Consider the following 21,177-nt stretch of genomic DNA (forward strand, 5'->3'; position numbering starts at 1 on the left):
CTTCTTTGGTTTGCGTAGCCTTTCTGTCTGTCGCGAGCTGCCTCGATGCGTTTTCGAATTTGAAAGATCTTGTCTGTTGTTTCTTGAACCATTTCGGGGCCAACCAGCTGTCTATCACCCGCATCAGCCCATCATAGCGGTGATCGACACTTGCGTCCGTAAAGAGCCTCAAACGGTGCTGCTCCAATGCTTGTGTGGTAGCTGTTGTTGTACGAAAATTCGACCAAGGGTAAGTGTTTGTCCCAGCTACCACCCAGGTCCATTACGCATGCTCTCAGCATGTCTTCCAATGTTTGAATTGTTCGCTCGCTCTGGCCATCCGTTTGTGGGTGAAATGTTGTACTCAGATTCAATTGAGAACCAAATGCTTCTTGGAAGGACTGCCAAATCCTTGATACGAAGCGTCCATCTCTATCAGAGATAATCGAGAGAGGCACTCCATGACGTGCGACAATCTCCCTCATGTATATTTCAGCAAGTTTACTCGTGTTGTCCTTTTCCTTGATCGGCAGGAAGTGCGCAGACTTTGTCAGTCGGTCTACAATTACCCAAATTGTATCATGGCCCTTGGACGTCTTTGGCAATTTCGTTATGAAGTCCATGGAAATTTGTTCCCATTTCCATTGGGGTATTACAAGTTGTTGCAGGAGACCTGAAGGCTTCTGGTACTCGACTTTAACCTTGGCGCAAGTTAAACATCTGCCAACATATACTGCAACATCGCCTTTCATCCTAGGCCACCAATAGAAATCCTTAAGATCTTGGTACATTTTATCTGCTCCTGGATGAATCGAGTATCGTGACTTGTGAGCCTCATCGAATATAACCTTTCTCAATCCTCGAAACAGAGGAACCCAAATTCGATTCATTAAACACAATGTTCCTTCCTTGTTTGGCACTAACTGTTTCTCCATCCCACGGAGATACTCATCCTCGATATTTCCTTTCTTTCAAGGCCTCTCTCTATGCGGCACGAATGCGCAACGAGAGGTCCGTCTGAACAATCATTTCTAAAGCCCTAACCCTTATGGGCTTAATCCTTTCTTTTCGACTTAGGGCGTCAGCAACTACATTCGCCTTTCCTGGGTGATACTTGATTTCACAGTCGTAGTCGTTCAACAGCTCAACCCAGCGTCTCTGTCTCATGTTAAGTTCCTTTTGATCAAAAATGTGTTGTAAACTCTTGTGATCAGTGAAGATTGTACATCTTGTTCCATACAAATAGTGTCGCCAGATCTTCAATGCGAACACTACGGCGCCTAACTCCAAGTCATGCGTGGTGTAATTCTTCTCATGTACCTTCAGCTGGCGAGACGCATATGCTATGACCTTCTGTCGCTGCATCAACACGCAGCCTAAACCCTGACGCGAGGCGTCACAATACACCACGAAGTCATTCGTGCCTTCGGGTAGAGTTAAAATCGGTGCGTCACAAAGCTTGTTTTTCAACAACTGAAACGCTTCTTCTTGCTTATCGTTCCAATCAAACTTCTTGTCTTTTTGTGTGAGTGCGGTCAGCGGTTGAGCGATTTTAGAAAAATCATCAATGAACCTTTGATAATACCCAGCCAACCCTAGGAACTGTCGAATCTCGGTTGGCGTCTTCGGTGACTCCCAATTCTTGATCGCCTCGATCTTTGTGGGATCCACATGGATTCCATTTCCATTAACAACATGTCCAAGAAACTGGACTTCGCGTAACCAAAACTCACATTTCGAGAACTTAGCGTACAACTTCTCCTTCTTAAGCAGCTCTAGAACAGCTCTCAAGTGTTGCTCGTGTTCTTCCTTCGTCTTCGAGTAGATCAAAATATCATCAATGAATACGATTACGAACATGTCGAGGTACGGCTTGCAGACTCTATTCATCAAGTCCATGAAAACTGCTGGTGCGTTGGTTAGCCCAAATGGCATAACCAGAAACTCGTAATGTCCATATCGAGTTCTAAAGGCAGTCTTGGGAATACTTTCCTCTTGTATTCTCAACTGGTGATAACCTGACCGTAGATCGATCTTTGAGTAGAAACTTGAACCTTGTAGTTGATCGAACAGGTCATCGATCCTTGGCAAAGGATATCCGTTCTTGACAGTCAACTTGTTGAGCTCGCGGTAGTCTATACACATGCGAAAACTACCATCCTTCTTCTTAACGAACAAAACTGGAGCTCCCCACGATGAAAAGCTTGGTCTGATGAATCCCTTGTCTAACAATTCTTGGAGTTGTGTCGACAGCTCTTGCATCTCTGAAGGTGCAAGTCGATAGGGTGCCTTAGCCACAGGCGCGGCGCCTGGAACTAAGTCAATGTGGAATTCGACTTGTCTTGGAGGCGACAATCCTGGCAAGTCTTCTGGAAAGACTTCAGGATATTCCCTTATGACAGGAATGTCTTCGATCTTTGGCTCAGCGCCTTCCTTATCTATGGTATGTGCCAAGAAGGCAACACATTCTTTCTTCAAACACTTCCTAGCTTTCAAGCAACTAATGATCCTCAATGGCGTATCGCGCTTTTCTCCGTGAACTACAATCGTCTCTCCATCGGCCATTGGAATGCGGATGGTCTTTTCGTGACAAACCACTTCGGCTTTGTTGCTAGACAGCCAATCCATCCCTATTACCACGTCGAAGCTTCCCAACTCGACTGGCAGTAGGTCTAGCGTAAATTCGTGTCCTCCCAGTTCTATCATGCATCCCCTGATAACTTCACCCATTTCCACTAGTTTCCCATTCGCCATTTCAATAGAGTACGGAACGTCTAACTTACTAGCAGTTAACCCAAGCATGTTCTTAAATTCTAACGATACGAAACTATAATCGGCACCAGTATCAAAAAGAACAGACGCATAACGTTGATTTATAGGGAACGTACCAGTGACAACATTCGGATCTTGGCGCGCTTCCCTCGCACCAATGTTAAAAACTCGGCCTTGCGCTTGATTTAGCTTTGGGCATTCCCTTTTGAAGTGCCCAACGTCCCCGCAGTTGAAGCATACCGGCCCTCGGCCATTCCCACTACCATTTCCGTTTCGATTTCCGTTTGTTCCCCGGTTACCAGCTTGATTCGGGGCATTCCCACGATTTCCGTTTCCCCCATTATTTCCTTGCGGCCTGTTTCCATTCCCACGGTTGTTGTTATTGTAACCCCTTTGACCACCTTGGCCTGATCCAACCCAACACGTCTCCTTTGAATGGCCCGTCTTCCCGCAAGATTCGCATTTCCTGAGTCGGCACGGGCCGGGATGATGGAACTGACATGTATCTCACTTGGGCAGAGTGCCCATGTAACCTTTTCCTCTGTTTTCATCACCAGTCTTGGCCCTGATCGGCGTGTTTGATTCACTTCTCTTGCTACCACTGCTAGTTCCTTGCTTGAAGTTGGAAAACTTCCGTTTGTTTTCCCCCGACGACTCCACATGAGTCTCTTTCTTTTTCTGGTCATCCTTTGAAAACTTGTTTAGCCTAATGGCTTCTTCAGTCAGTGAGATGCTCAAGTCGATGGCTTCAGTAATGGTTGTCGGTTTTGACGTTGTGACCATACTCATAATCTGAGGTGCTAACCCCCAGATGAAACGTTCCACGCGCTTGAACTCAGGCGTGACCATGTACGGCACCACATGGGACAGATCATGAAACCTTTGAACATATTCAGCGATTTTTGGTCCTTCCATCCTTAGGTTCCAAAATTCGGTTTCCAATCTCTGGATCTCGGCTCTGGAGCAATACTTCTTGCGCATCAGCTCTTTCAATTCAGCCCAAGTCATGGCGTACGCTGCAGCCTCTCCTAGGGTTTGAACTTGGAGATTCCACCATGATAGGGCACCATCAGTAAAGAGCCCAGTGATGTACGTAACTTGTTGTCCCAGTGCACATTTGCTCATTCTTATTGTCGTCTCCGTCTTTTCAGTCCAACGAGTGAAAGCCACGGCACCTCCAGTGCCATCAAAGTTTTGCCGCTTGCAATCTAAGAATTGCTTGAAAGTACACCCATTAGGAGGGTTGTTGTTGTTGTTCGAAACGTTTCCGCTTGAGTCTCCTTGAGAAGCAGCATATTGTGCAATTGCGGCAGCGATGATTCCTTGCAGTTCTGCCTGGTTAGTCGGCATGCGTGTGTCGCGTCGTGAAGGCATTTTCTAGAGGATGTTCCATATTGGTCAGGTCATAGTAAGTATGATAATCATACGTATATGTAGTAGCATTCGTCATTCACATAACATCTCATGTCATAATCATAACAAATAATCAACAATGCATGGATTTAAAAGACTTGCGATTTAAGTTTCATAAACAAACCACCAATACTGTTTCACAATTTCACCATGTGTCAAAATATACTAAGGGCTACATCACCCTTGTCTGAGTACAATAAATCAAAAACCAAAATCGTGGTCTCAAAAAGGTCTTCATAATCATGGCTCTAGCGCTGTCTTCCAACTAAGAGTAGCCGGTCTGTAGATGGTCTGAAATCCCTGTTGCCCCGAGTATATCCCTAAGCTGACGGTGGAGGAGGAGGTGGAAAACGAGAGAAAATCAATCGGCGCAACTGCACCAAATCCTCCTCAAGTGCATAGGCAAAGCGCAACAAGAAAGCAACCTGTTGATCGAGAGGGAGGAAATGAACGTCTGACTCCTGAGATGAGGGAAAAGAAGTGTGTGATGCTGAAAACTGAGTCTGACAGGGACAGTGAGGATGTGGAGCTCTCTCCAACCGCTGGACACATCGTCTCAAGGCGTCCCGCTGTAACTGCAGTGACGTGAGCGTGTCCTCTACAGAGTATCCATCATAGAATGGATGATAAGGGTCAGATACAGGCATGACATGGGGTGCTGACCATGGGGATGGTTCACCCATCGGGGCTGAAACAGGAAGTGTAATGTGTGGGGTAAATGCAAACTGTGAAGTGATATGGGGAAACTGGATCACGAGAGGTGCAGAAAATGACACTGGTGGAACAAAATCTGGATAAGGGACCTGCGGTAAGAACTGGCTATCCTCTGGCATGAATGGGGTGTGGCCGAAGGGCTGACTTGACGATTGTCACACCCCCAAAATCCACTCGTGGAGTATCACCGCTTGGGAGCGTGACTGACCAGGATCAAGCCACCAATCATATAGAACAATGTAAATAGTAAAAGTAAATGTAATTAAACCAAACCCATCCATATGAAAGGTGTTCCAAAACATAAGTATAATAACAAAGTTTAGCGGAAGCGTATGAATAAAAGCCCAATCATAAGTAATGTATAAAATGTCATAAGGTTCAATCAAAGCGTTCACGATCCTTGTTCCACAACGACCGTGCCTCCCCGTGCAAGCTCCATGTACCTAACGACCTGCAAGGCATGTAACAGAGGATCAACAACTAGTTGAGCGAGTTCACAGTAAGTAAGTTCGTAATAGTAAGCTGGCTCTACTGGGCCAATAGTATGTTCTGTTGGTGGGGGCTTCCCATAATTGTATATACACTAGACTATTTGTAACCATAAGTGTTCTTCTTACCGAGAACAGTAACACGTACAGAGCTTACGTAGGTTTTACGTAAGTGTCCTTCCCAACCGAGGCAGTAGTAGGTATAATTGTTACGTAGGTTTTACGTAAGTATCCTTCCCAACCGAGGATAGTGATGAATACAGATATACGTAGGTTTTACGTATGTGTCCTTCCCAATCCGAGGACGATGGTAGATAGTCTAGTAATAGTGTAAGTACAGATCTATTCATTCAATCCCATTCCCAATCCCCGGGAATCCCATGCCTTTGTAAGGGCGTGAACTCACCTTGGTTTGCTCGGTATGCTATTGCTTCTAGTGTCAATTAAGGGTTAGGTCCGTTACACACGACCTAGGGTACATTGCACATAAACTCGATGTGAGTGTTTTACGTTCAATTAGGGTTTACAACTCCTCAGTGTTCAAACAGTAACATACGGTATCGTATCATACAGTAACACGCAGTATCATACAGTAACATGCAGTATGTTCTTCATCCAGGGTTTTGACTTAGTATTAAAAGGAAGCTCGGATCATGTATCACATACAAACTCGGAATATATATATATATATATATATATATATATATATATATATATATATATATATATATATATATATATATATATATATATATATATATATATATATATATATCAAGGCATCACGCATAAAACTCAGACAAGATCATCAAGTAACCAAAGTTCGGACTTAGAACATCAAGCTAACAAATTCGGACCTTCATGTCTTTGTAAGAAATTCGGACTATGTGTGTATATGTTAAAAATTCGGACAATGTACAAGCAAGCAAAAAAAACTCGGACCAATCACATTAAACAAATTCGGACTCCTTGTCCTTGAATAAAACTCGGACCCCCCCTTGTCCCTTGAATAAAATTCGGACTCTTGTCCTTGTATAAAACTCTGACAACCTCACCCTTTACAAAGTCGGACTAGATCATTCATTACTTAAAATTCGGACAAGGCATGCTTATGAAACTCGGACCATCATGCCCCCTAATACTCGGACCCCTTGTGGTTTGTATAAAAAATTCGGACCATGTGTTGAATCACAAAAGTTCGGACATGTTTGATATGTAAAAGTTCGGACATCACACATTAACATAAGTTCGGATCATTATCACAAGTCTTATAAAAGTTCGGACTAACATAAATCAAAAGGTCGGACCATTTATCATTTAAAACTCAGAGTTTTCAATCGTGCATGAATTCCAAAGATCATTCCACAGAATCAATAGAACAGTTACGTTTGTAAAAAGCTACGATCAAAAACCCGAATCTTCATACTATGGCAATGCTGTAATCAAATCAAAATCAAACAATTCTAACATGTCATGCATCTTAATCATCAGGCAAATGATTACACAACAATCATAACCATTTCACAATAATCAGAATCAATCAATAAACACAGAACTATTATATGTAGCACTAGGGTTTTAGCATGAATCAATCAATCGATGATTAACAACAAACAATCATTAAACAATTACCTTGGATTGCTTCTAGATGGATTTGAAAATCAAACTTGATGCAAGATAACTTGTGAAGCCAAGAATGATTAGAAGATGGTTGTAGGAGAGGAGAGGAGAATGTGAAAGTAAGTGTGATGATTTTTGTGAATGATTAGGGAGGAGGTTAGGGTTAAGAGTGATTGGAATTTCACTAACTACTCTACTCACCCCTAAGTATCAACTTTTACATAAGTACACCCATCTCAATATAATTTACAGTTTCACCACCAAGTTCATGTATTTGTCAAATCTTTCATAAAATAACACATAACCTTGCAATATTCACAATACACTTTATCGAGTCACAACGTATACAGTTACAAAGCAAACCAATTGTGCAAGTAAACAACTAAACAAACAGTGAACGTGCAATAAGTGCGAAAGTGGAATCTCGAAAACTCAAGTTGTCACAACGATCCCTCCCCAGGTTGGGGCGGAGGAATGTCCTGAAGGAAAGTGATAGGAAGGTCGGTACCATGGGTATCGGAAGTGGATGGAGGAAACAAGGGAGCATCGAACGGTACAGCGATAGGTGCGGGAGGGGGAGTGATTGGGACTACGTACGAAGGGTAGTCATCCTCCTCGATCCACCCATTGCTGGAGTTAGCGTACCTCGGGTCAATGTGGGTAGCAAACGGTGCCAGGTTATCAAAAATCGCCATGGGATCGGGTATGGGTGCTACATCGGGTATCTCAACGGCTGGTGGTGCAACAACGGGTGTATCAGTGACAGTAGTGGTTGCACGGTTTTCGAATAACTGGGGATACTTGAGTTCCATTTGATCTTCTCGTTCCCAGGTGTACTCTGGGCCACGACGGGAGTTCCAACGAACTCGAACAAGAGGTATTCTAGTGTTCTTGAGGACCTTGACATCCCGGTCCGTGATTTCAACTGGTTCCTCGACGAACTGCAACCGCTCGTCGATAGTGAGTTCCTTCAAAGGAACTATGAGGGTCTCGTCTGCCAGACACTTCTTCAGATTCGACACGTGAAATACGTTGTGAACTGTACCAAGTTCAGCTGGTAGGTTCAGTTTGTAGGCCATTTTGCCTATTTTCTCGATGATTTCGAACGGTCCAATATACCGCGGATTGAGTTTACCTCGTTTACCAAAACGAACCACACCCTTCCAGGGTGAGACTTTGAGTAGCACTCGATCCCCAACTTGGAACTCGAGTGGCTTCCTGCGCTTATCAGCGTAACTTTTCTGACGGTCGCGAGTTGCCGCCATGCGTTGTCGTATCTGTGCAATTCGTTCAGTAGCATCGACTACCATTTCAGGACCTGTGATCTGACTATCCCCCACCTCTGCCCAACATAGAGGTGACCGGCATTTACGTCCGTATAATGCCTCGAATGGAGCGGCTTGTATGCTGGTGTGGTAACTGTTATTGTACGAAAACTCCACTAACGGGAGATGCTTTTCCCAGCTGTTGCCGAAATCGATAACACACGCCCGAAGCATGTCTTCTAGAGTCTGGATAGTGCGCTCAGACTGCCCATCTGTCTAAGGGTGGTAAGCTGTGCTCATGTCTAGCCGTGAGCCGAAAGCTTTGTGCATCGCTTGCCATAATTCTGAAGGGAATCGTGCATCCCGATCCGAAATAATAGAAGTTGGCACTCCGTGCCTCGAAACTACTTCTTTCAAGTAAACGTCTGCTAAGGTAGAGAACTTGTCAGTTTCTTTGATGGCTAAGAAATGAGCAGACTTTGTGAGTCGATCTACGATCACCCAAATAGTATCATTCCCACGCTGGGATCTAGGCAGGCCAGTAACAAAATCCATGGAAATTTCTTCCCATTTCCATTGTGGTATCCTTGGTTGCTGAAGTAGGCCTGATGGTTTCTGGTACTCCGTCTTGACCCTCGCACAAGTCAAGCACTTGCCGACGTAAGTTGCTATGTGGGCCTTCATGCTAGGCCACCAATATGTAGTTCTGAGATCGTGGTACATTTTATCCGAACCTGGATGTACCGAGTAGCGAGACTTATGAGCTTCATCCATCACAAGTTCTCGTAAACCGCCATATAGTGGGACCCAAATACGCCCCGTTACGTAGTAGGCGCCGTCTTCCTTCTGTTCTAATCGTTGTCTTGAGCCACGCAAGGCTTCAGCCCTTACGTTGTCTGGTTTCAATGCTTCTACCTGAGCATCTCGTATCTGTGCAGGAAGACTGGACTGAATAGTGAGCTGCAAGGCTCGTACACGCCTAGGTAGAGTGTCTTTTCGACTGAGAGCGTCAGCCACAACATTGGCTTTGCCTGGATGGTACTTGATGGCACATTCGTAATCATTAAGCAGCTCGACCCATCGTCGTTGACGCATGTTCAATTCCTTCTGCTTGAAAATATGCTCGAGACTCCTGTGATCGGTGTAGATAGTGCACTTGGTACCGTACAGGTAGTGTCGCCATATCATAGGCGCGAAAACAACAGCTCCCAGCTCTAAATCGTGCGTCGTGTAGTTCCGTTCGTGAACTTTGAGTTGGCGCGAAGCATAAGCAATAACTTTATCCCGCTGCATCAATACACAACCAAGCCCCTGTATCGATGCATCACAATAGACCACAAAATCATCCGTGCCCTCTGGCAATGAGAGAATAGGTGCGCTGCAGAGCCTATCCTTTAGGTATTGAAAAGCCGTTTCTTGTGTATTACCCCAACGATAAGTAACCCCTTTCTGTGTCAGCAATGTAAGCGGCTGTGCGATCTTGGAGAAGTCTTTGATGAATCGTTTGTAGTAACCCGCCAAACCCAAGAATTGGCGTATTTCCGTTGGTGTACGCGGTGCAGGCCAGTTCCTGATCGAATCTACCTTGGATGGATCAACATGAATCCCATCCCTGTTCACCACATGGCCTAGGAAATGGACTTCACGAAGCCAGAATTCGCATTTTGAAAACTTGGCGTACAGTTGTTCCTTTCGAAGAAGTTCCAAGATAAGACGTAAGTGCTGCTCGTGTTCCTCCTGACTCTTGGAGTAGATCAGGATGTCGTCGATGAAGACAATCACAAACTTGTCTAGATAGGGTTTGCACACCCTGCTCATAAGATCCATGAAAACTGCCGGTGTGTTCGTTAGCCCGAATGGCATGACTAGGAACTCGTAGTGGCCATAGCGAGTTCTGAAAGCTGTTTTGGAGACGTCCTCATCCTGGACTCTCAGCTGATGGTAACCTGACCTCAGATCAATCTTGGAGTAATAGCTCGACCCTTGCAACTGATCGAATAAGTCGTCAATACGAGGAAGAGGGTAGCGATTCTTCACTGTGACTTTGTTCAGTTCGCGGTAGTCTATGCACATTCTGAATGTACCGTCTTTCTTCTTCACAAATAACACTGGAGCTCCCCAAGGCGAAGAGCTAGGACGAATAAAGCCTTTATCTAAGAGCTCTTGCAGTTGCTTTGACAGCTCTTCCAGTTCGGTTGGGGCTAATCGATACGGTGCGCGGGCTATTGGTGCTGCTCCTGGAGCTAGCTCGATTTGAAATTCGACCTGGCGATGAGGCGGTAGACCAGGTAAATCTTCAGGAAACACTTGAGGAAATTTGCGTACAAGTGGGATATCCTCTATTCTCTTCTCTTTCGTTGATGCGTCAGTAACTAGTGCCAAAATGGCAGTGTGACCCTTTCGTAAACATTTCTGTGCTATCAGGAAGGAGATGATGCCAACCACAGCACCACTCTTGTCGCCTTGAACTTCGAGAGGTTCTTTACCAGAACGGGGAATACGAATGATCTTCTCTTTACATAGGATCTCTGCTTGCTGCTTGGATAACCAATCCATACCCACGACGATGTCAAAACTACCGAGAACTATAGGAATGAGGTCGATAGAGAAAGCTTGACCAGCGAGGATAAGATTACAACCCTGAACTATGTGTGTGGCCTCTAGATTTTTACCATTAGCTAACTCTACGACATGTTTGGTGTTTAGGAGAGTTGGTGCACGTTTTAACATTTGGCTAACTTTCAAAGACACATAACTAGTATCCGCACCCGAATCTAACAATACAGTAACATAAAAGTCGTCAAGAAGAAACTTACCCATGACTACGTTGGGATCATTCCTGGCATCACCCTGCCCCAGCACAAAGGCACGACCCCTAGCGCCGTTGTTCCCATCATTGTTGTTTCCCCCATTATTGTTCCCGTTGCCTTGGTTATTGTTGTTGTTGTTGTTGTTCTGGTTTTGGTTCAACTGAGGGCAGTGTCTTTTGAAGTGACCTTCAGCGCCACAATTAAAACATCCTTTGTTGCCCTGTTGCCGATTCTGCGGGGTTTGCTGCTGCTGCTGATTCTGATTCACAGGCCGTGGGCTCCTACAATCCTTGGCCTCACGACCCATCTTGAGGCATCTCTGACAGCGACCCTTGTTGCACTGGCCACTGTGGTGTCTGTTACAGTTGTTACACTTTGGGAGGTTCCCTCGATAACCACCCTGCCTGTGATTGCCCGATGATTGCTGATTAGGGCTCTAATAGTTGTCAGTCTTTCGTTGCTGAACCTGAGACTGAACTGAAGCTGAACCCTTGCTGGAATCCCCCTCCCATTTTCTCTTGTTGTCACTGGGGCTAGCAGTAGTAGCAGAAGCGGTGACGGTAGCAGTAGTGCTGATACGCTTAGGCAGCCTGTCTTGTTCCACTGCCTGATCCGTGAGGCGATGAGCAAGGCGTTGTCACATGGCTCTGAATTTCTGGTGCCAACCCTTTGAGATACAACTCAATGCGTCCAATAGGAGGGTCCACCATAGTTGGACACAGAACGGCCAGCTCGTTTGACCTTTTAGTATATGCCTCAATTTCCAACCCAGTCATCTTCAAATGAAAGAACTCCACTTCTAACTTATGGATGTCGTCGCGTGTGCAGTATTCCCTTTTAATCAGCTCATTGAAATCATTCCAAGGAGTAGCGTTAGCAGCTGCCAATCCCAAAAGTTGAACATGCGCATTCCACCAAGTCAGCGCAATTCCTTCCAAAGTACCAGTAGCGTATTTCACCCTGCGAGCCTCAGGGCATTCACACATCTCAAACACCGACTCGAGCTTTTCGAACCAATGGAGGAGTTCCACTGCTCCCTCCGTGCCACTGAACGTGCTTGGACGACAGTCCATGAAATTCTTGAAAGTGCAAACAGGTTGCTGAGCGGGTTAACCTAATGTGAGAATAGGACAAGGTTAAACACAAGAGTTGGTTTAGGAATGTAGGATCTAAAGATCCTAGTATGAGTTACGACTGCAAGGTATACCTCCTGCGTTTGCAGCTGCAAGCTCCACAGCAACTTGTTCATTGATAAGAGCCGTCAACTGGGCTTGAGTCAAGTTAATATGTCCAGCCATGATCTTCATAGCAAAGGCAACATAAGTGAGAAAGGTTCGCGAATAGTGCGATGACAAAAGAGTGTAAGCACACAAGTGTTCTCAAGTAATAACAAATAGTGAGCAATGTAATCTAAGCATACCACGAGCAAGTTCTATGTAATTCTAGCAAGTAGGCAATAAACATAAACCTTATTACCTAGGATGTTGAGTCTTGCACATGGAGCGAGGCGTCGTTGTGGATCGTTGAGCATTGTACTGGTTATAGTCTGGTTTTAATAAAAACGTTTTTCCCCTTATTAAAACCAAGTTCTCTATAACCAATGGCTCTGATACCAATTTGTCACACCTCCAAAATCCACACGTGGAGTATCACCGCTTGGGAGCGTGACTGACCAGGATCAAGCCACCAATCATATAGAACAATGTAAATAGTAAAAGTAAATGTAATTAAACCAAACCCATCCATATGAAAGGTGTTCCAAAACATAAGTATAATAACAAAGTTTAGCGGAAGCGTATGAATAAAAGCCCAATCATAAGTAATGTATAAAATGTCATAAGGTTCAATCAAAGCGTTCACGATCCTTGTTCCACAACGACCGTGCCTCCCCGTGCAAGCTCCATGTACCTAACGACCTGCAAGGCATGTAACAAAGGATCAACAACTAGTTGAGCGAGTTCACAGTAAGTAAGTTCGTAATAGTAAGCTGGCTCTACTGGGCCAATAGTATGTTCTGTTGGTGGGGGCTTCCCATAATTGTATATACACTAGACTATTTGGAACCATAAGTGTTCTTCTTACCGAGAACATTAACACGTACAGAGCTTACGTAGGTTTTACGTAAGTGTCCTTCCCAACCGAGGCAGTAGTAGGTATAATTGTTACGTAGGTTTTACGTAAGTATCCTTTCCAACCGAGGATAGTGATGAATACAGATATACGTAGGTTTTACGTATGTGTCCTTCCCAATCCGAGGACGATGGTAGATAGTCTAGTAATAGTGTAAGTACAGATCTATTCATTCAATCCCATTCCCAATCCCCGGGAATCCCATGCCTTTGTAAGGGCGTGAACTCACCTTGGTTTGCTCGGTATGCTATTGCTTCTAGTGTCAATTAAGGGTTAGGTCCGTTACACACGACCTAGGGTACATTGCACATAAACTCGATGTGAGTGTTTTACGTTCAATTACTGTTTACAACTCCTAAGTGTTCAAACAGTAACATACGGTATCGTATCATACAGTAACACGCAGTATCATACAGTAACATGCAGTATGTTCTTCATCCAGGGTTTTGACTTAGTATTAAAAGGAAGCTCGGATCATGTATCACATACAAACTCGGAATATATATATATATATATATATATATATATATATATATATATATATATATATATATATATATATATATATATATATATATATATATATATATATATATATATATATAGGGGGCTGCTAGAATGAAAACCACCCCGAGTTGTAAGAACCGAGAGAACTACACCCCACGGAGCGCCGTTCGCCATGATTTTTTTTACAAGTAGATGTGTGTATTATAAACACAGCCGTAAAAAATCATGGCGAACGGCGCTCCGTGGGGTGTAGTTTTTTACACCACAAGTTTGGTGTTTTTTAATTTTTTTTCTTTTTTCTTTTTTTTTTCACCAAACTTGTGGTGTAAAAAACTACACCCCACGGAGCGCCGTTCGCCATGATTGTTTACGGCTGTGTTTATAATATACACATCTACTTGTAAAAAAAAATCATGGCGAACGGCGCTCCGTGGGGTGTAGTTCTCGCGGTTCTTACAACTCGAGGTGGTTTTCATTCTAGCGGCTCCCTATATATATATATATATATATCAAGGCATCACGCATAAAACTCAGACAAGATCATCAAGTAATCAAAGTTCGGACTTAGAACATCAAGCTAACAAATTCGGACTATGTGTGTATATGTTAAAAATTCGGACAATGTACAAGCAAGCAAAAAAAACTCGGACCAATAACATTAAACAAATTCGAACTCCTTGTCCTTGAATAAAACTCGGACCCCCTTGTCCCTTGAATAAAATTCGGACTCTTGTCCTTGTATAAAACTCTGACAACCTCACCCTTTACAAAGTCGGACTAGATCATTCATTACTTAAATTCGGACAAGGCATGCTTATAAAACTCGGACCATCATGCCCCCCTAAAACTCGGACCCCTTGTGGTTTGTATAAAAAATTCGGACCATGTGTTGAATCACAAAAGTTCGGACATGTTTGATATGTAAAAGTTCGGACATCACACATTTACATAAGTTCGGATCATTATCACAAGTCTTATAAAAGTTCGGACTAACATAAATCAAAAGGTCGGACCATTTATCATTTAAAACTCAGAGTTTTCAATTATGCGTGAATTCCAAAGATCATTCCACAGAATCAATAGAACAGTTACGTTTGTAAAAATCTACGATCAAAAACCCTAATCTTCGTACTATGGCAATGCTGTAATCAAATCAAAATCAAACTATTCTAACATGTCATGCATCTTAATCATCAGGCAAATGATTACACAACAATCATAACCATTTCACAATAATCAGAATCAATCAATAAACACAGAACTATTATATGTAGCACTAGGGTTTTAGCATGAATCAATCAATCGATGATTAACAACAAACAATCATTAAACAATTACCTTGGATTGCTTCTAGATGGATTGGAAAATCAAACTTGATGCAAGATAACTTGTGAAGCCAAGAATGATGAGAAAATGGTTGTAGGAGAGGAGAGGAGAATGTGAAAGTATGTGTGATGATTTTTGTGAATGATTAGGGAGGAGGTTAGGGTTAAGAGTGATTGGAATTTCACTAACTACTCTACTCATCCCTAAGTATCAACTTTTACATAAGTACACCTATCTCAATATAATTTACAGTTTCACCACCAAGTTCATGTATTTGTCAAATCTTTCATAAAATAACACATAACCTTGCAATATTCACAATACACTTTATCGAGTCACAACGTATACAGTTACAAAGCAAACCAATTGTGCAAGTAAACAACTAAACAAACAGTGAACGTGCAATAAGTGCGAAAGTGGAATCTCGGAAACTCGAGTTGTCACAACGATCCCTCCCCAGGTTGGGGCGGAGGAATGTCCTGAAGGAAAGTGATAGGTAGGTCGGTACCATGGGTATCGGAAGTGGATGGAGGAAACAAGGGAGCATCGAACGGTACATCGATAGGTGCAGGAGGGGGAGTGACTGGGACTACGTACGAAGGGTAGTCATCCTCCTCAATCCACCCATTGCTGGAGTTAGCGTACCTCGGGTCAATGTGGATAGCAAACGGTGCCAGGTCATCAAAAATCGCCATGGGATCGGGTATGGGTGCAACATCGGGTATCTCAACGGCTGGTGGTGCAACAACGGGTGTATCAGTGACAGTAACAGGGTCAATGGCAAGAACGGGCTCGGAAATGACTGGAGCGGGCTGATAATCAGCAAGCATGGCAGGAATCGGATCATCTGGATGAACAGGAGCCTCAGCAGGCTGCTCCAACTCCATCTCCTCATCAGCGTCCATGCGAGGAATGTAACCGAGTCCCAACGGTGGGATATGAGAAGCTATCGACTCAAAGGAATTTGAAGCGGACAGATTTGACTGAACCTCCATATCAGGAAGCTCGACCATGGGAACAATAGGATCAACAACTGGGATATCAACATGCGGAACACCGTCCTCCACCGGGGCCCCACCATCCTGGTCTCCCTCCGGGGGACCCTCGATGAGTAGGTCGATGTCACCATCGGGTAACACGTCGATAGGTTGTTCTTCAAAGGGAACTGCAGCAAAGGGGAGAGGGGCAGGGATTGGAACAAGGGGTAGGTCCTCTCCTGGTGGGCCGTCAGCTAGGGGTGCGTCATCTCCGAAGATCGGTAGGGCGAACGGCTGGAAGTCGTCTTCGTCTGTGCTCGTGGTGTCTGAGGTGTAAACTCCCGAATCAGTGGCCATCTCGTCATCAGAGGTAAAAGTCCTCGGGTCACTCGCGTCGGATACTCCACTACCGGACGATGCCATGGTGTCTGTAACACAACCACAACATATGCACACAAATAAGGTAAGCATGTAAACAAATAATAATGAAGTCATGTATGCATCCTAGTCTTCCCAGACTATCCCACCCAATCTCTAAGACTGAATTCCCTAGTCTCTCAGACTAACTCCCTGGCCTCTAAGACCAACCTCCCAGTCTCTAAGACTCAAATTTTCCCCAGCCTCTAAGGCTAAACATCCCCAATCTCTAAGATTGAATCCCTCAGTCTCTAAGACTGAAATCTCCCTCAGTCTCTAAGACTGATACAAAAATTTTGAAAAGTGTAATTGTGCCCTTTTTGTTTGTAAAAATGTTTACGCCATGGATCTGGACCTTTAGTGTATGCAAATGTAAAAACGTTTGAAAATATTTTCGTGAGAGCCCAATGATCATAGTCTAGACTCGAGAAGGAATCCTAGTTCGCTATGATCGAGGCTCTGATACCAAGCTGTCACACCCTGGCTTTTGCGGAAGCGTGGGTTTATTTGGTGTGACTTCTTAATACCATAGCAACAATCACAACATGCTATATGATAAAAACATATGATGTTCATCCATTAAAATAGTTTAGAAATATGCATAACAACAATTGTCTTAACACATCAACCACAAAAGAAACGTTACAAAACATGACTTGTTCAAAAAGAGTTCATAAGACTCGACTAAAACCAAACAATGACACAAGGAGTTGAGACATGCAACTCGTCCAGGAAAGAGTTACACTTCCCAATCCTACGACTCCGGATGACATCCTTATTAAGTACGTAGCTAATCATGCATCACTTGCCAGATCCAAATTAATTCCCTGAAATACATGTAGTTTAAAAAGTCAACGAAAAGTTGAGCGAGTTCATGTGTAAGTCTGTGTGTATAAACCGTTTAATATGTCTGTAAGTAAAAATTGTCCCTGGTATGTAGCAATAAGGAAAAATGATCACCATTGGGTTGCAAATCCAATAGTATATGTGATGATGCAGGAAGACTCAAACCTAGCAAATTTGTCTCCGGTATGAAGACATAGTCACCACTATGGGCCCCCGGCCTCATGGGTGTGGGCTCGCTACACCCAAATAGATCTATCACTCATGTCCCGTGGTCCTACTATGAGGATTAATGGCCTTAAGTGTCATGCCCACCACTCACTTGATCGCGTAATAAAAACCCCTCCTTAAGCTAATCATACCAATTATAAAATGTCTGAAATAATTTGTAAACATGTATTCCACCCCCGAAGTATAAAACCGAAAAGAGTAAAGGAATAGGGGGTCATGAACTCACCGTAGTGCGTCTTGACTCGAATCTTAACTCTTTCCGCTACACGACAACCTACAACGTACTAATGTCTATTAGACGAACGGGCTGTGCCTTGGCTTAGAGTTTAGTGTTTTGATTTGCGTTACTTAGGTATTATTTTGTTAAAATAATAATAATTATTTTAACTTAACTATTGTCTTTAGAAAAATAGTTAGACAACTATTTTGTATCTACTTTTCTCGAATATTTTACTAAGTGTTCGGATTCTCGGAAAATTTCGGCAGAGTCTCCTTTGTAAATAGAGGTGTCCATGCTTAAATAGCATATCATTTTCTTTTACATATATCCAATAGTTCATTTTTTAATAACCAAACCGACATATAGACATACAAAACGTTACATACTTTATTTCAGCTTCATTACTCAAAACCGGACTGTTTTCGAGGATTTTCATAAAATAGTTACCCTTTTCTAAAAATTACCAAATTTTTACAGAATGTCACATATGTTCCAAAATCTATTTTGTAAAAATAACAAAGTCCTGTTCGTTACCAATATTTTATAGAAAATCATTTTCTCGACTGCAATCAGATTTGTTACTTTCTGATTGCAGTTTACGGAAATATTCACTAAAAATTAACCGTAAGTCCGTTTGACGAAATTCCAGTTGGAGGGTCGTCCTGACAACGGCGTCCATCTACTGTAAAAATTCCATGAGTCGGTTTTACTCAGGTTTTAGGTCATGACTTCGAAAACAACACACTTTTTCTGCAGTAAAAATGCAGCTTGAGCTGCTGTCCAAAAATAGTCTTTTAAAAATAGTAAACGGTCTCGAAAAATGACGATTCCAGTGCCATTTGTTTAGTTATTCCAAAATACACATTTTAGGCTTCAGAAAATCCGTTTTTCGATTTAAAATGATCCCGTTACAGCCTGTTGAAATTGGCTGGAAATCCAACTCAGCAAGCTGTTTACATTGTAGAAGTGACTAAAAACGCGTAAACAAGGACCCTAACCATGATTCATTGATAAACAAATGTTAAAACTTAAATCATGCTTTAACCAACCCTAAACCATCCAGATTTCAACCTCACACAACCTTTTTATATATGGTTTTTATGCAGAAAGTTAAGTTCACATTTTAGTGTTTTAGCTTTTGGGTTACATGAACATTCAAACAAAACATAACAAGAATCAAGGTGGAACAAGAGTGTGAAGAGACTTACTACTAGCACAAGGCTAGGGTAGTAATCTTAGGACAAGATGATGGTGAAATGTTGGTGACAAAACTTTAATCAAGCTTCCTTGAAACCTTCAATCTTGCACTTCTATGGATGAATCGTCAATCTTTGAATGAAAGCTTTTGGAGAAGAAAATGGAGATGGTGAAGTATGGTGGTGGTGAATTCGGTTATGGAGAGAGGGGGGGGGTGTGAGCCGAAATTAAGGGGGGGAAGGAGAGAGGTTGAGTGTAAGCTTGAGAGGAAATGATGATGATCCTTGGAAACATGCACCCTCTAACTATATAATCATCATTGCCTAACCCTTGGCCAATAAGAAATAAGATTCTCTTTTACATAATCTAAACAAAATATTTTCACTAATCAGGGCAGAAAATCGGTTGAGGGGGGGGGGGTAAAGTGTAAATTTTTGTTAATTAATAGGTATTAAGTTAGAAGGTTAAGGGTATTTCCAAGTGTAGTGGGTGTATGTCATGTTTACATGGTGTATAGGGATTTTTATGACCATAAATAATTTAAAATGATAAAATAATATTTTTGACAATATTTTCGTGTCTAGGGTAATGTCTGGTTGTTCGGTTTCGCATCGTTTCGTTAAAGCGTTTAATTGTCCCGTAAAGCGTCTTTTGTGCATCTTTTTGTAACGAAATTAATTCCAACACTTAGGAAAGTGTCCAGGACCATTTAGTCAATACTCTGTATAATATGAGTGTGTTAAAAGCTGAATTGCTACTAAAAATGCGGAATTCTGTAACTAAATTGCGTTTTAGGCACTTTCCGGCACTCAAACTATCACCTAGTGACATAGTCTTATGGTCCCCACTTCCCTAAAATCCATACTGGTGTAGTGTTTTATCCCTGGCCCATACTGGCCTAAAAATAGTATCTGTCTAAGTGCTGGCATTGTCAGCATGTGTCTGAGTTATCCGCTTACCGTGCTAACTGTGCTTTGTCGTCAGGTTTGTCACTAAGAGTCTGTATGAAATGAATAGAGTGACTGTATGTAAAGAATGCACATGTATGTATATAACATAAATCAGTAAGTAGTTTAAAGTGTCAGGTGTAATCAAGCATAGTCATTAAGCACATAATTAGGGTTAATTAATTTGTACAGTACCTGTAATTATGCGGGTTGTCACAACGGTTACACTTGCATCGTGATAAATGCTGCCCTTACGTGTGCGCCCTGTAGGCTTGCGCAAGACTTTAGCATGTGTTGGATAAGAAAACACATCCTCGTTAACTACTCTGCATTTCCTTCCGCAGAGAAGGTTCCATCGTCTGATATTGTCCGCGCGCGCGCCAGCGCGGGACTACAACATGGAGACGCATGACAGAAAGTGAATGTAGTAACACGATAGTTGTAGAAGATGTGGATTCAGATGATACTAACAAACTGGGTGATGATCACTTGTCACCATCGAGTCACAACTACCATCTTTGGTAGTAACCACCACATTCTGCGTATGCTGCCTAAACACCCAATTTCATACACAAGATGAGACATCGTCTCATGTTATCCGCGCGCGCCCGCACTGGACTGAAGCATGTCTTTTGCCGAGCGGCAAAGTAAACTGGGTGATGGTCACTTGCACCTGAGCCTAGCGGAAGATCTGGGACCATAACCCTTCACGGAGCCATCGGAAAAGGGGCGACGATATCGACCGCCCATTTCTCGAAAGGCCATGCAGCGGTTACTAGTATCATGTTGTTCTTGGGGCGCAAGACTTGCGGTGCATAGCGTTGATAACTCATGCATTCGCTTAATACCTTCACTGCATCCTCATGCATTCTGGGCCAATAATACCCAGCATTGGTTATTTTAGCCACTACTAAACGGGGACCGGCGTGAATAACACAAATTCCTTCGTGTATTTCTTTAATCAAGTATTCTACTTCCGTGGGAGAAACACATCGCAATAACCGGCCCAAGTATGACTTCCGATACAATGCTCCCCCCTTCAGTTCAAATTGTAAAGCCTTTGCCTGTGTGACAACCCTCACCAAACCAGGTATCCGTACAAATTAATTTGTATTTAATTACTACTCAATTACTGTGCTTGCTTACAGTGGTAAATAAACTTCTACATGATTTTTGAAATATGCATAACCATGCCTCATACTCTATTTGTTGTTACTCTATTATTTACATACAGAACTTTAGTGACAACCTTGATGCACAAAAGCACAGTAGCACAATGAACGGATAACCCATTTAACACACTGATATAGCCAGCACCAGG

Source organism: Helianthus annuus, chromosome 2, assembly GCF_002127325.2.
Source record: "Helianthus annuus cultivar XRQ/B chromosome 2, HanXRQr2.0-SUNRISE, whole genome shotgun sequence".
Classification (NCBI taxonomy): Eukaryota; Viridiplantae; Streptophyta; class Magnoliopsida; order Asterales; family Asteraceae; genus Helianthus; species Helianthus annuus.